General features: G+C 44.2%; 1 long non-coding RNA gene across 3 annotated transcripts in view; it reads left to right on the forward strand.

Annotated features, from left to right (window-relative positions):
• LOC146775854 (uncharacterized) overlaps window positions 1–17,439 on the forward strand; it is a 1,053,880-nt gene that overhangs the window by 147,274 nt on the left and 889,167 nt on the right. Inside the window, exon 3 of one of the 3 annotated variants that reach the window (XR_014972232.1) lies at window positions 4,839–6,051. The exons of the other annotated variants lie outside the window; for them this stretch is intronic. This is a non-coding gene — a long non-coding RNA (uncharacterized LOC146775854). Of the gene's footprint in view, window positions 1–4,838; window positions 6,052–17,439 lie in introns of those variants that run through there. 3 annotated transcript variants of the gene reach the window in all.

Consider the following 17,439-nt stretch of genomic DNA (forward strand, 5'->3'; position numbering starts at 1 on the left):
ATGCAGTGCAGCAACAAAAATTGCTGCAGTGCATCATACTATGGGGAGAGAGCAGCACATAGCCATATTTAATAATCTTGACCCACTTCTGCTCTTTTCCCCTTTACTAACTCTCATTAATGCTGTCGAGAGATACGCACATACCTTTGCACCATACTGCAAAGATGTGCGTGTTGTCTATTATAGGGTTTGTACTGGAAGGATGTCAGCCTAAAGATCTTTTTTTAAATATATTTCTCACATTGGGTGTGCGCTGACCTGTGCAGCACGCGTGCAAGGTTTAAAATGTTAGAGAAAATAAAAGCAATTCTCTGACTTTGCACCTTCCTCAACGAGGCCTTATTATTTGAGCAAAGCAGGTCTGACAAGCGTTGTAGCCTGGTTTTGCATCAAAACCAATGAGTGGATAGCGTTGAAATGCACCAATTAAACTCCCCCTTGAGGCAATGTTGCGCAAAGCAGTACAACGTGCTATTTGCGCTACCAAAAAGTGCAACTCTCCAGGGTAATAAAAGGAATTGTGTGCGGAAAATGTAATACTTTATTAAGATTTTGCCTCACTTTCTCTTGATAAATCAGCCACTGGGGGCTTATTTATGGGATTTTGGCATAGGGCAGCGCAGTGCAACATGGCACCTTGCTGTGCTGTCTTATGTCAAAGTTAAAGGGCATCAATGCACCGTATTTAAGCAATACAGTACATTCGAGTCTTTTTTCCCTGTGCTGGTGCCATTTCAGCATCCTAGCACCAATGCAGGCGCCCTTGCACGATGGTGCAAAAGTTCCTTTGTTGCATGCAGGATTGTTTTTGTGCAGGGAGATGCACCTTCCTGCACAGATTAATTCCTAAGAGGTGTTCTCCTCTTTTTATGTGTGCTGCAGAATGCAGAATACATGGAAAAAGAAAAAAAAACAAGGAGAAATAAAAAAATTCCTCCTTGTTACACCTCACCTCAGGAAGCTTACGGATTTGGCACTTCCCCAGCTTACATCACTTTGTAAATCTGGGGCAGCGTCAATTTCCCTGGGTGTTGCAAGGAAAAACCCACCGCAAGAACCATGGAATGGCTCTAGGGTGCCAAGTACGGCTACGCACCGATTCGCGCTAAGTCGCCTTACTCATGATTTATGAGGCCACACAAGCCACGCAGGGTTGCTTTGCGTGGCTTCATAAATCCAAATGAGAGCCCTGTGGCATGCATGTACCACTTTATGTCGTGCAAAAGTGATGCAGGGCTCTCATAATAAGCCGCTAGGTGTCCCGAAAACATGGAGTCATTCTATAACAGAAAGCATAGATGAAGTTACTTTGTTGATCAAATTAGCCATGTGATGTGCAGGGGCATAGCTTGGTCGTTAAGTCCTGTGGGGGCAGGAGGGCTTCAGATTTTCCCAAAATCAGGCTGACATATCATGTTTATCATTATATGGACACACAATTGATGGACAGAATGCAGAACAAATCAAAACATTCACCCCCAGTCAAGAGATCTGGGTTAAATCCATCATTCTTTTGCTCACCATGCCACCCCAGTTTAGACCTGGCCATATGCAAATCAGTCCTGACCCTGTGCCTCATGGGAACAGAGAGGACCAGGCTTGGCAGTTCGGGCTGAACTGTTCCCATGAGGCACAGGGTCAAGACTGATTTGCATATGGCTGGGTTCAAACTGGAATGGCATGGTGAGCAAAAAAACGATGGATTTATGCCCAGATCTCTGTACTGGGGTGAATGTATGACATTTTTCTGCATTCTGTCCATCAACTGTTGTTTTTGCATTTGTCACCCACGTGGGATGGGTATGCCCAGACGTGGGTCCCGTGCTCTTCATGCCACTGGAATCAAGCTATCCTGGCTGAAGAGGGGTGAAACCCCAAAACCGGTCCTAGGATGCTTGTTTCCAGTCCAGGGAGGACCTGGCTTGGCAGTTCAGGCTGAACTGTTCCCATGAGGCACAGGGTCAAGACTGATTTGCATATGGCTGGGTTCAAACTGGAATGGCAAGCTGAGCAAAAAAACGATGGATTTAGGCCCAGATCTCTGTACTGGGGTGAATGTATGACATTGTTCTACATTCTGTCCATCTACTGTTGTTTTTGCATTTGTCACCCGAGTGGGATGGGTATGCCCAGACGTGGGTCCCGTGCTCTTCATGCCACTGGAATCAAGCTATCCTGGCTGAAGAGGGGTGAAACCCCGTAACCGGTCCTAGGATGCTTGTTTCCAGTCCAGGGAGAACCTGGCTTGGCAGTTCGGGCTGAACTGTTCCCATGAGGCACAGGGTCAAGACTGATTTGCATATGGCTGGGTTCAAACTGGAATGGCATGCTGAGCAAAAAAACAATGGATTTAGGCCCAGATCTCTGTACTGGGGTGAATGTATGACATTGTTCTGCATTCTGTCCATCAACTGTTGTTTTTGCATTTATCATTATATGGTAAGCAGCGCATGAGGGGGCTAAGGGTCACCCCAGACTGAAAGCTTAAGAACCCAACTACTTATTAAATAATACATTTATAAGGGGGGTGTAGCACCCCAAATAGCCACCCTCTAAGCTACACCCCTGATGATGTGTTAATTTACAAATTTCTAAAGTCATCAGCTTTATTTTGTAAACTACCATTTTAAGGCTTTATGCCTAGCATATAAGGCAGTCCATGGTCTCTGGCCTGATTTTTTGAAGCAGAGTTTCAAACAATATTCCCCTACCAGAAATCTTCGGTCAGGAAAGGCACAATTATTAATAGAGTCTAAATTCAAACTTGCACGATGGAGAGGCAATAGCATTGTGCGTGAATCCTCTAGAACATGGAACTTACTTCCTCTTGGCATAAAGACAGCACCCATCCTCCTTGCTTTTAGGAAAGCCGTAAAAACCTGTTTATTCAGGATGTAGTGCATCTTTTTACCCTCTCCTGATACATGCATTAATTCTGCTACGGCGCTTAGATGCCTCAGGGTAGTAATGCACTTTATAAGCTTAAATAACATAAAATAAAAAGACAAGGCATGGAAGCACAGGTCGGCTGCAGTATAACTAACCGGATAGCACCTACTCTGTTGAGGACATGTATTTGCACGTCTTTTAATCTAGCAGCTTTCAATCTATAAAATTGGCCTTTCACAAACATGAACAAATAAAAAGAAAACAATTAAAGACGACTTAAATAGCTTGAAGGAAGAAGACCTTGATTTACACAAAGATTACCAAGATCCAGCATAGCTTAGACCACCATGTGGACACCCTTTAAGCTCACGCTCTCATGAGTTTTAGATGGAATTTAACTTTTCAAGTCTGTTTTAAAACATATTTCTTTTCAGTCAAACTAAACATAGTAGACAAAAAAAAGTATTTGAGAAGCAATGGGTGTCATATTTGCGAGAGTGTAAGCTATTGGCATTTACAATGCCAATAGCTCAAACTCTTTTAAATGCAAGACCTATGACATTCCAAAGAAGCTGCCGCCATTGTCTCAGCTGCTTGGAAAGTGAAAGCGAGCAAGGCGCACTACATGTTGCTACAAAGCACGTTGTGCTTGCAGTAAGACAAACCTCATTAAAGAAATAGTGCTTACAGACTGCATAACACAGACGGTGTAATGACAGAAGTAAAAGGGCCAGTCCTCATGGGAGGTTGCAAATGAAGACAAGGCGGTACAAAGGAGGGACTAACAAGCCGATTACCGAATCAGAAGCCAGCATTTACAAAGGACAAAGACACAAGCCAATGAAAAATATAGGCAGAGAGTGGGAGGAGCGTCAAGTGCATACTCTAATTCAGCATGCCTCACAGAGCAGCACATGTGCTGCCCAGGCTCGACCTAAAAAACATAATGCACAGTTTTTAACAACCTGTAGGTTACAAATCCGGCAGTTATTGACGACTGCATACATAACATGGAGTATGTGGTGTTGTGAACCTCCATTTTGGCATCTAGAGTGCCACTGGACCCAACAACCTGGTAAGATATTAGCTAACACATGTATTTGTTGCAAGTCTGCAGACAAAAGATCATAAAACATAAAAAAAAAATGTATGGAATACGAGGAGGGTGGGGGTTAAGGACTGGTGAGTAATAGTGAAAGAGATAGAGAAAGCACTGGTGCAAACAAGGAGAAAGGACAGAGAAAGCAGCATGAATGAGTGAGGGAGAGAAATGTAAGAAAGAAAACAAGCGCTGGCAAAGCCAACCGAGAGCTATTAGCATTGTCAGTGTCACTGTTTAAAAAGCCATGTTGAATAGCAGGGGCATCGTAACTTGTCTGATTATCTCTTCTCGGCGAGACCTCATGAATGACAGACAGCAGCAGCATCAGCTATGTGTTGCCCATCATTGGGGTAAAACCAGCACCTTGGCCTGCGGCCAAATTTAATAGGGATTATCAATTTGTAAAATTCTCACAGCGCTGGCTAGCCTGTCCTGAGCTTCATCCAGGTACTTTTGGAGACGGCTAATAAACAATGGCACAGAAAAAAGACAGAAGCTACAAGACAACTGGGCTAGGTTCTGGTTTGAAGTCCCAAACGGCTCTTAAAGCTGTGACGGAGCCAGACTCGAACATTTAGTAGTGTGTGCACCTCTTCCCTGGAAAAGGGCCCCAGTAAAAGTTTTTGGTACTGTAGTTTCATGCTGCTCATTCTTGGGACACCTGGCATTACCAAAGAGGTAATGGTCTGGCCTTAATACTCATGCAACTAGCAATTATGAGTGACTGTGTTTGCGTGCACAAGCACGTATTGGCTTTGCCAGTGCTTGCTTATGGCACATTATTAGTACTTGTTTTACTTATGCCTTGTATTACGGTGATTAAAGTTTTGCTTTTCCTCTTTTCCAGCACTGGACATGGACATTATTCCAAATAATGCTACAGAAAAATGCCCAATAAAATAAATAAGAACATTTTATAAACATATTCAACATGAAGAAAGGGGACTGTCCCTTGCCTTGGATCAGATTTTAAAAGGCACCCTAAGGAAAGATCCTTTATACCATGCAAGGTCTCCATCATGCCTCAGGAGAGGCTGTTGCTTCAGGGTAAAGAATGTTTGTTGAACGCACTCATCTGTCACCTGACAGTCAGGTAACAAAAAGCACTGGCAACACCAATCAGTCTCGCTTGCTTATGTTGCGTAAGCAATGCAATTGGCTTTGCAATGCACAAATAGCCAAACACAAGAGAGCGGCGCCAACCCATCCGTTTATAAGAATAATAGGCAGTAATTCTGTAGCCACAAACAAACACCATCCAGCGGAGCAGAGGCAGCTACTGTGAATATTAATTATACAGCACCAACAATACAACACAGTGCTTAAAAGGTGCCTGAGCAGCCGCACAATACTCTCACTCATGGCGCCCAAGCAGCCATGGTGTTCCCAATCTCTATCGAGCATTGCCAGAACAGCTGCATTCCTTACGCCCCCACTTTAAAGAGAACAAACTTAAAACACTACCTAAGAATTGACATCTGCGCAGCCCAACTTCACAAGAATGTAATATGAGCAGTGAGCAAACTGCACAGATATATTAAACCATACGCCTGAGACACAGCAGCGAAAGACTCCGACATTACATGAAACAAATGTGCACCTAATACAGCAAACAAACAGTTTTTGCTTTTACAAGGGAATGCCACTCTAATCTCCAAACAGCCCTAACAGCATACAGGGCACAAACATAAACAAGCTTCGAAGCGGAAGTGGGTTGAGGCGTGAAAACAGCATCTGACGTTTCTTCTTAGTCTTTGAATGAAGCCTGATGGTGACAGCAGCAGCTTCCGTAACGGAAGAAGTCTCAGTAAGCAAAAAGTAAATAAAATAGCAATGAGTTTTCACTCAACCACGCAGTATTCAGGAGCGAAGCGGGAGTGGGTTTGGGACGTTTGATCTCACTCTTTGAATGAGCAGCAAATGTAACTCGATAAGAACACGATTTACAGGGATGTTTACGTAGCTTGGAGCCAGTGAAAACACAAGTGCTCATGTTAAGTGCTCTTTAATAAAGAAAAAAGTAGTTCCGAAAAAAGATCTTAAAATCCAGGCTGTGGATGAATAGAGGTAATTGGTCCATGCTCTTAGGGACAGGAAGAGGCATGATATATGCATGACATGGACAAATGAGGAGAAAGAATGGGAGAGCAAAGATGGAGCCAGCAAACAGGAAGCCTATTGGCAGGCTAAAGCCCACAAAGTATATACAACATGTCACTTGGAGACAGCGCATGCACTGTCTAGCCGAGACCTAAAAATAGGATGAGAATTGAAAGAAGGGTCGATAAAAATGGAAATCGAGAAAGAGGAGAAGATAGGAAGGGGAGGTAGGAAAGAAGCATTAAAAAGGAGGACATAGTGAAATTAACAAAGAAAGGAATGGTGAAAGGGTAAATTGGTGGACAGATTAATTCAAAGATAGACGGAAATGTGAAAGGATGAATGAAAGGGAGTGTTAAACATCATTTGGTGGAATGATGGATGGAAGGAAGGATGAAGTAGTGGTGGAAGGTTGAAAGGATCAATTGAGAATGCATGAAGGTGAGTGTGGGACGGCGGACCGGACAAACAGACGCGGAGGCTGTATATAATGAGCCAGCTGGTGTTTTTTTTATTGACAAGGTAGGAAGAGTGCTGGTCGGAGCGGGTCTCAGGGAGTCCTGGCGAGGTCTTCGGGTCCCTTCTCGTTCCGCTGGGTCTGGATTGTCCTCTTCGGTGAACGGAGTTTCTGGGATGGGCGGCGTGGTTTTCCCAGGGAGGCTCATGAGAGAGACAAGAAAAACAAACAAGAAGCTGTCAGGGACTCTGGCCTGTCTTGCCTATCGGCAACCATAGGTCCGTCACCACACCCGGTGGGTGTTTAGGGGAAGTGCAGGGCGTAAGTTTTCTATGCGGGTGTTAGGGTTTTTGAGGGGAAAAAGAACCCACAAAGGTTTGTATAGACGGATTACTGATGCGGTTATATAGAGGTCAGACCCGACCACCGGAGCACTCCTTTGCAACCTGGGAGTGCTCTGTCAGGAAGGTGCAAAGTTGAGGAAGGGGCAAACACCAAAGAAAGAGAACCGAAACAAAGAAAGGAGGAAAGAAATCACTGTCCCCGTAACCACCCTCCTCCCCGTTACCCTCCTCTACCACCCACCTCCCTGTCCCGTTCTTCCCCGTATCTCAGCCACTCACCGGCCCCGCCGCAACTCTCCCGGGTTGCGGCCGCTCTCCAGCCTCCTCCTGTGGGATCCACCAGTCCTCACACCACGTCTTGTCCTGGGCTTCTTCTTCTTCTTCGTTACTCCGCCTCTCCTCGCTCGCTCAGCGTCGCTCCTGCTCCGTTCTGCTCCTCTCCTTCTCCTCGTCCCGCTGCTTCTCCTTCGTTCCGCTCCTCTCCTTCTCCCGCTGCTCCTTCTCCGCTTCGCTTCTCTCCTTCTCCTCTCCGGCACAAGTGCGTCCGTTTTTTGTCTCGGTGCCCCTTTTCACCTGTGATGGAGAAGTACATTCGGGTTTAGTCCTTCCCACTTCCGGGTTCCTCATGGCGGTGTCACGGCCCGGCCGGGTCTGAGCGCGAGTGGGCGGGGCCGGTGTCCGGAACGTTGCAGCCATGCTGTGGGAGTACGCGAGGCCGGTCTCCCCGGGTAAGGTCCCTTCTCGGGTGTGTGGGAGGGGTGGGGGCAGAGGAATGTCTGGGGCTCTCTCACAGTGAGGTAATAGGATGAATGATAAAATGCACAAAACCAGAAAATGATGAATGGCAGCAAGGATGGAAAAAATGGATAGGGCAGTGAATGGATTGATTAATGTGTGAGTAGAATGGTCAATGGATGAATGCAATTGTCAAAGAATGGATGGATGGATGATGGCTGGATAATGAAAATATAGCAGATGGATTGATGGATGGATGGATAGATAGTGGATGGATGGGTGGATGGATGGATGGATGGTAACTGGATGGATGGCATGGTGAAAGCATGCTTGGTGGCATGATAGGATTTAGGATGGAAGGATGCAACGGGGATAGAAAGGTGAACGGAAGAAAGGATGGGTAGACGGATGTTGGAATGGTCAATGGACAGATGAGATGATGACAAATAGATGAAATGATAGATGGATGGAAGAGTGAATGGATGGAAATTATGGAAAGCTAAAAGGAAGGAAAGGATGGAAGAAAGGATGAAAAAGAATGGGAAGATAAAAAGACAGATGGGTGGATATAAGTATCAAGGAAACTATTCTAGGAGGGGTTGGCTTTACTTGCTTCATTCACTTTGTGTCATTAAAGATTTGGTTAAAAGTGGGGTATATTAATTTTCTGGCTAACCCCTTTCATGGCATCACTTGCCATCTATTATAATGCAGTAACAAAAAAAACAGTTTTGGCGTGCAAACATCTAGATGCAGATTTCGGATTCAGATAGATTTTACTGTAGATTACTTAAAACCATGACAATTTACACACAGTTAAAACTGTGACAGTTAATACTATGTAAAACCTAAAAGAAGTATTGTCAGAGCCAACAGGACTGGCTTGAATGTGTTTCTAAAGGTAGACTGCATTTGTGCATGGTTGGTTCTCCGTGTGTTAGCAAATTACAGCCAGACGTATTGACCTATTGAGTTTTTGCTAATATTTATAAGATTTTGAAAAGAAAATAGGTGTTTTTTTTTACAGCAGTAGGATACCTTTCACATGCCTCCTTTCTTTGCCATCCAAAATCACTAAGTGCTACATTGTATGTCTGGGCAGTATCACATAATTTCAGCCTTCAACAAATATTTTCTGCTACCTGCCGCACATGGACTGGTGCTCATTATCCTTTGGAACTAATTCATGCAACCCCCTTTCCTTAGCGTGGGGGTTTTAGGAAATATAGAAAAGAGATGAAGACCTTTCTCTTAGACAGGAATTTGGACAAGAGACTATCATGTCCATCTACTTGTGTCATTCAAAGCAGGCACGGCTGGTGTTAAGAGGGGAGTTGGGCGTCGCCCTGCCACCCTGGGGAGTAACAAAAGGGTGAGGAGAAACACACCCTCCTCATCCTCCGAAAAACCTTCAAATGGATCCCCCCAGAATCAAGGAAAACCATCACACACGCACTCATAACCAGCAGACTGTACTACGGAAACGTCATCTACGCCGGGAAAAACAAGTCAATGCTCCACAAACTCCAGACCATACAGAACACCAAATCAAGACTCGTCATCGGCATTCCTCGACACGAGAGGATCTCCTTCCACGTACCCAAAAGAAACCTTGAATCTGTCGCCCTCGACAAAACCCTGCGAATCCACAAAGCCAGGACAGGGGGAAGGGCTTTCTGCTACATCGTTGCCAAGACCTGGAATGAACTCCAGATCAACATCAGATGCGTTCCCACCCTGAACATCTTCAGGAAGACTCTCAAGAGCTGGCCCTTCAACTGAACGGAGCTGCAACCCCCCCCCCCCCTTCTTGTGCCTTGAGACCCCCACGGGTGAGTAGCGCGCTTACAATTCCCCCGATTGATCGATTGATTGATTGTTTGAAGGCAGCCAGCACAAAATGTCCTTGCTGCTTGGTGGCAAAGATGAATAAATCTTTTAATTTTTAATCGGTTGGGGAGGATGGTCTTTGGCCCTGCACATGTGTTGGCTGGGCAAGGTTTTCCTTGCCCTGGAAGAAATTAATAGGGGCAATGAAGACACACTGGTGGGTGCGGTGTGTGTGCTATTGCAGGGAATAGACTTTTACTTTAGGCGTTATTCACATAGCCCTGGGAGGAGTCAGAAGACCTCCATTAATCTCAATTGCTGAGGACAGGGCAGGCGTTCTGAGACAAGGTAGGAGTGGGTGTGTCAGTGCCCTCTGCCTCTTCCACCAAGACCCAGAAACTCCTGTTGATTTTGTTATGATAGGCAGGCTGAGATCTGGGGGAGTAGTCCAGAAGTATCCATCTAGGTTCTTCTACAGTGTGGGGGAAATAGCTTGGGCCACTGCAGTCCAGTCACCAGGCCCGGGGAGAATAAGTGCATAGGTGAGTGAGTTTTGTGTGAAGTTTTGTTTTGGCTTGCTGCGGTTCACCCTGCCTTCTCTTATTCTCAGTCCCACAGTAGCTACACACATGGCATCTAGCACGTGTCATTGTAGAACCTGGCACGCTGGCTACGCTTTGGGCTCCTTCACTTTGCTGGCTTTGCCAATGTTTGCTGTGTTTAGAAACAGAGAGATTAAGTGATTTATCCGTAATCACAAAATGTGGAACTGAGGCCGATGATAGGGAGATTATATAGCATCCTTTTAGGAGAGGGTGTGGCATAAAGACCAGAGCTGCCGACCATGGAGCTGATAAACCAGGCTCGAGTTTCGACGTCGGTTTTACATGCTTGATTTTGGGCAAATCACTTAATCTCAACATACCCACAAAAATGAATGTGTCCCTGTTTAAAGTAACTGGTACTAATGTAAAGCGCTCCTATACCTTCGGTGGGGGTGGTGCTAAATAAAAATGCACCAAAAAGTAACGTGTGCTAATGTAAAGTGTTACATTACCTTTGTGTGGGGTTGGCGCTATATAAAACTGCACCAAACAAATGTGAAAAGCCGAGTCGGGGGAGAAGGGATTTGTGCAATGAAGTTCAGTGGGGCAAGCAGCAACGGGAGGGAGGTGGACAGGCAACCAACAGCAAACACTGGCTAGATTGGGCACATTTGGATCCCCTTTTTTAAACAATTGGCAGTAAATTTGTGGTGTAAAATCCACTACTTGAATGAATTTTTTCCAAAATTGTCTTGCGGGGGGTGGACCCACTCATTATACACAGATATACAATTTCCGCCTAACGACTTTGAAAATTCACCAGCCACTACTGAATCAAAGGCTACTGTATCTCCCTTTCTCTCTTATCGTGCTAAGAAGCAATCATCATAATGTGTGAGAACTGTACAATAACAATATAAAAGAAAGTCCCACTGCAAAGCATGCAAGTTCATTAACCCGTACACCCATATTCCAGTGATGAAAAGTACCACAAACAAGTTACACAACCAAATAGCATCAGGCTGACACATCTGTATCTTGGGGACTCAGGTCCCCAAGCAGTGGATCCAAGTCAGGTGTTCTGCATTCATTTACGTCCAATAAATGTAAATGCAAATCACTTACATAGTGGTTACCCAGAAATTCCGGGTTGAATCCAACCCTTTTAGACCTATGTTGGACACCCATCATCCATATGGAGGAACATACCAAGGGACTTTGCATACAGCTACAAACCAAGGGCCACATCGGTCAACATTTGTAATAGTGATTATCTAATTGCGATTTTCAGCATAGCGCAATTAGGTAATCGCCATTACAAATGTATGAAACTTCAAGAGTTTCATATAGCGATTCGTAGGGGGTCACAAATCGACCTACCTCATTAATAAAATGAGGTAGGTCACAATTGGCGACCCCCTAGAAATTGCTAAAGTCACGAAGATGGTGGCCTGCTGGGGTCAGCAGACCACCATGTCCATGATTGCTTTTAAGTACTTTTTTTTAATGCAGCCTGTTTTCCTTAAAGAAACATAAGTTTTCTTTTCATTTTTTAAGATTAGGTAGTGGTCTGTGGGACCACTGCCTGCTCTTAAAAAAAGGTTTTGCATGCATCCACAAAGGGGAAGGGGTCCCTTGGGGACCTCTTTCCATTTGCAAATGGGTTACCACCTACTTGAAGTAGTTGGTAAAATGCGAATGTTTTGTGGCCACATTTCGTTCACAAAATATTCCTACATACCGATGTGATTTGGTATTTGGCAGGGATGCCCTAAACAAGTCCCTTCCGAATAGCGAATTGCTAACCCATTTTTGCGATTCAATAATTGGTTACCGAATCGCAAAATAGGGTTTGGTACAGTGAGAAAAACATTTTTTCCGGTAGCAAAAGACCCGATTGTGCGTATCGTGCCGTCTGCAACCTTAAAATAGGTACATGTCAGTGGCCCCAGATGTATCATTTTACAGGACTGAAATGTACGCTTAAAAATGTAGTTTAGTAGATTGTGTTCAAAAGAACGGCCTTGCGACATCATACGTAGAAGTTACATTTAGGCAGGGCGTTTGGTAGTGCCATAATATTTTGCACATTGTACAGCACAGATAAAACACCTCTAAAAATTAAACAGTACATTATGTATTTATAAAACACGTAGTTAAACGTCCCCCTAGTCAGACCCTCCAGGATTTTGCAATTTGCAAAAAAATCACGAGATCTGCAGATTTGTAAAATGGCCGTGTTTTTTACCAAACCGGCTGCGAAATTAGGAGAAAATGTGAGAGCTGATATTTTTATTTATTTGACGAGACTGACAAAGGTTCGTGGATACATAAATAACAGATATTGCCCCGCCCCTTGTTGTGTACCGGTCCTGCTGCCGAGTGAGCCGAGTCTGAGATAGTTGCACAGCATTGGAAGGAGTGGAGCGGTGGTGGGTGCGCTGCTTCCAGGGTTGTGGTCCCACCAGCGGCATGAGGTAGATGGGTGGTGTGAGGCTGCTGGAGGGAGAGCAGCGGATGGCATTGTAAGGTGCCTTGTGTTGGTGTCACCGTCTCTGCATCCACAGACCACTGCGCCCCCCTCCCGTGGCATGTGCTTGGTACTCCTCTCTGGAAACACAACGGATGTGGCATTAGCAAGGAACCCTCTTCCACCCGGGTCATGCATCATAGCAGAAGCTGCTGGCCATGAAAAATACCAGGCCCTTTAAATGACCATCTCACTGAGGTCCCCTGTTATTGCAAGCCAGGCGTTGCTGTATTATTAATCACTGGTCTTTATGATGCTATTGTCTAGAAGCCATATGTGACCATGAGTCCGAGGCCCACATATTATTCATGTGATGGCGGGTCCGTGTTTTATGATCCAGGACACTTTATCGCAATCATCATATCCAGGCACCTCTAGCCAGGCACCCAGAGGGCCTTAATCCATTATTACATAGAGGTGCACTGGGGACTGTATAGTAAACATGGTTACCCACAGACCAATATGTTAATGTCATCCCTACTGTCTACTGGAATTATGACATCCCATCCCATATTCCATAATAACACAATCCGATTTTATTTGTATCCCTCCGTTAGGGTCATGCAGAGTTGGTTGAGTGACACTATCACACGGGATAGTTTCGGGTCGTGTTATCATCGGCCACTGCAGGGGTTTGTGTGTTGAGGCACCTGCACTCAGGACCTTGCGTTCTCTGCAGATCTTGTGAGTGACATTTGCATGTTGATGACTCACTCTGTCACTCATTAATTGATGGAATAGAGATCTGGTTGTTAAATGACGCTGGTACATCACACATATACGTTAGTGCATCTCCCTGCTAGTTCATGTACACAACTCTACTGCTGGCTTGTGTGTTCAGTGGTGTTTGCTTGCTGGACCATCTACTAGTAGATGTCTACTGTTTTAGTGACAAATTCAGGCTTCCAAACCTTGACTTTTGAGGCATTTCAGAGTGAAGTCGATGTCTGTAGTTTAAGTGATGTTGGTGCTTAAAAGAGTTTCATTTGGATTCAAGCTAGCCTGGCTGAAGAAGGGTGACATACCCTGAAACCGGTCCCAGGATGCTTGTTTCCGGTCCAGGGAGGACCTGGCCTGGCAGTTCGGTCTGGACTGTTCCCATGAGACTGATTTGCATATGGCTGGGTCCAAATTGGGGTGGCGTAGTGGGCAAAAGAACAATGGATTTAACCCAGATCTTTTGACTGGGGGAGAATGTTTGCATTGTCAGCATTCCGTCCATCATTTGTTTGCTGTAAAAAAGTTTCTACAGCATCTGCGAGCTTTTTCAAAACAGATCCACATCTCCATGGTCTGGCGTGTTTCTCATGTCACGAGATTTCCGCCTGCTTTGTTGGCTCTGACGTCTGGTTGACAAACTTGTGTTCTTTTTATTAACATCGCCAGGTCGGTCATTATTGACATACTCCGTGTGATTGATGTACTATTCAACTATTAAGTTAATAACAACCAGTACTTTTTGGTCCGCGCACGCGCCACGACTAGTGTTCCTCCTTAGCGCCGGTTAAATCAACTCCTTCGGTTGACATACTGACGTGTGTAGTGCGCATGCGTCTGCATTAGTGTTCGAAGGCGCGCACTACACACACCCTGACGCATGCGTAGTAATGTCTATTACACCTTCAGCTGAAGTTAATCCAGCTTTTCGGCACCAATCACGGCGGGCTTAAATAGAGCTTCTCCCTCACCTACCGTCACCTCCCAGACTGTTCGCAGCCTGGCCTGAGGTACCGACGGATAGGTGAGTAAGCCCAGCACTTCAACTGTACAGCTATCAGCCGTATCTGCTGTGCCTGTTCGTGAGCCCCCCTCCTGCCCTCAGGCTTATTCTTAATTGGGATGGCGGGTCGAGGACTAGGTTAAAGTGGGTATAGCTACCATGCCTTGCTGATACTCATTAATTTTAAACATTCCAATCTTGAGGGTGATATACCTTAGGTTCCCCAAGGGCGGGGGGTCCTCGAGGATTCAATACACTATGCTGGATCTGTCTTGAAGTACCCTTTCGTCTTCTGGGTCCTCTCTAAGTCTTTGCCCTGCCAAGCCATGCTATTATGGGGATTGTAGGTTTCAGGTGCTAGACCCTTTTGGGTTTTTAAAGTGTTTGATTTTTAGGTAGTGTTTGTAATCAAAAAGGTAGCTGTTGGCAACTTTTGTTTCTACTCTACCTACTTACAGAGCGGTGCCTCCTCCTCCGAGCAGTCAGCCGGGTGAGGTGAGGCGGTTCTCCCACATAAAGCTGGGTAAGTCCCTAATTTCGTAAATTTATTATATTCTTTTGGATAAACGCTGATCACTTTGGGGTCTTTCTTACAACATATTAGTGCACAAATCGGCATTAATGATCAGGTACTTCATGTGAAATGAGAGTTTTGTGATAGTTTGAATTTTTCTTTTAGGAAAGAACAGGTGACATTCACCTTCCTCTTACTGGTTCCAGCCATCCGGTAGGGTGGCCATTGCCACAATCTTTGTTGGACCAGTAGATGTATTAAACTTTTTCTTGTAGATTTGATTTGTGTATGCACTCGCACTGTTTGCGCTGATTTTGCAGTAGCCAATTTTTGTTTATTCCTCACATTTGTCTAGGTCCTGAAGAAAGCCGGGTCGAGAGACCCTTCCGGCTGAAACATGTCGACCACATTAACATCTAGTTAGGAATTAGTCTATATAGTTCAAGACTATTAGGTGATTTTAAACATGACACTTGGACATACTCATAATAAACCTAGTTTTTTGCCCCAGTAGTCATTTTTAACTAGCACATACACTAGAGCACTGCACACATTTATATTTAAATACTTCGGAGTCCACATAGTTCGGATATACATCTGGTGAAGTGTTCCAACTGGAGTATCAGGGCCAGGCTTTCAGTAGGGCCTTTTGGCCTAAAAATTGTGGCCAGTTTCCTGTTCTCCTATAGGTCCAGATGACGAGGCTCCGCCAATCAGGGTGGGCTGATGGACTCTATTACCTTACCAATGTATGAACAAACTATCTGTTTCTCCAGATCTCTAATTTGAGTTCTGTTTCTCTCACTAGTCGCAATAGGTACCTGATCTGTTCCTTTAGACTGATTATCTCTGTTTAGTTGTCAGGTTCTTGAGTGGGGATTTGAGATTTTTTCAGTCGTTAATTATTTTCCCTATGACCCTTCTGTATATTTTGTTGTTAGTGTTTCTCATGTCACCATGGTCGGGGGTGTCTCTGACATCTCCATGATCTGGGGTGTCTCAAACGTCTCAATGGTCAGTGGTGTCTAACGTCCCCATGGTCAAGGGTGTCTCTGAGATCTCCATGTCCTATTGTGCTTGTTTTAACCTATGCTTCAGAATGTTACCCCAAAGGAGAATATAGCAAGAACATTAAATCTCATACACTTTAAACATCCCTATTTTGAAGTGAAATACTATGCCAAAACAGTTTCCATTGATTTAAGGCTGAAAAGGAATGGTCAAGAATAAAATTAATTGGCGCAATAATGCTGCTAAATTTCCATTTTTGTGCAGCTAAATTTGCAAATCTTTGCCGCAATATCCTAAGGGGTCTGGTAGTCAAACTAGCCGAGTCCCTTCCAAATAACCAACAATATATAATCACAATGTGCTCCTAAAGGGCAGATCTCCTTTTCGTGAACATATTGCATATGCTGGCGAATCATAATCACTTAAATACAAAACAACCAGGACATAATGATAATTTACGGCATCTCCGCACAATAAGGTCATGCAAAAATACCAAATAACACAACCGAGACTCCTGTGTGTTTTTTTTAATTTGCTCCTATGTTTTTTTCCTTGTTTTCATTTTTAGTACAATTTGTTTGCATGATTCATAAGTATGGTATACGTTTTGCACTATAATGAATAGTATAATATTGTATGGTCATTTTGATGCGAAATGTTTGACATGTATGTCGAAATAAAGTATAAAACGATTTCAAAATGTTTATTGAAGTGAACATAGTTGGCCTATAAAACATGAAAAATGGTAAATATTCATCTTTCTCTCGTGTCACTGTTATATTGCAGTGGTGAGAAATGTAATGAAATTAATAGCTGCTACATGTATTGATTTTATATTAGTATTTATATTTTTAGTATATGTTTTATGGGCTTGATCCCGAAATAAACATTCAAATTAAATTGAATGGACGGTTAGTGGTTAGTGAAGTTCCTACACTTCATGAAAATGTATATATTCCTTCCAGAGATAAGGATGTTTATTAGTTTGGTGAAAGAAAATGTCGAAGGTGCAAAAAGGTATCTTCAGTTGTTGTTGGTCAGACTGTAGTCCATCAGGAACCTTTAATTATTGCCTGGATGTGGTGTTTGAAATCAGAAGCCTAGCCGTTTTGGCAGGAGGCCCTTACAGACAACATGGAGGGCTAGCCTAGCTGCCGAGCTTCACAGCCCACCTTCGAGAAGTTGTGTAATACTTGTATGCTGATGAGAGCCGGTAGTTGGCAAGGTCAGGTAACCATTAGATCATTTGGACATTTGTGGAGGGGCACTTGGATCCGGTTCATGGAGGAAATAGTCCACCAATGTGAGAGGGTAATTTATGTTTTCTAAAGTCTCTAAGCTGAATGTGCAAGAAATGTGGACTATTGATTGAATCAAGAAGGAGTTTCACAAGAGAGGTTGTGTCCGCTTCAAATGGTTTAGAAGACAGAATATGGTTTAGAGAACAGAATATGTTTGATTTAACTGACGAATTGTGAAGCTGACCGGTTGTTATTGACGCGCCTACGCCTAGGCAATTTCCATAACTTGGTTACATTCCCTCAAATAAATGATTGGTCACGCTCTCTTTGCCCAGTCGCCTGCGATTAAATATCTGCACAGTCAACAATCCAGATTATATTAATCTGCAAGTTTTATGCTTTAATCGGGAAAAGATGGATT

Source organism: Triturus cristatus, chromosome 12 (genome assembly GCF_964204655.1).
Source record: "Triturus cristatus chromosome 12, aTriCri1.1, whole genome shotgun sequence".
NCBI lineage: Eukaryota > Metazoa > Chordata > Amphibia > Caudata > Salamandridae > Triturus > Triturus cristatus.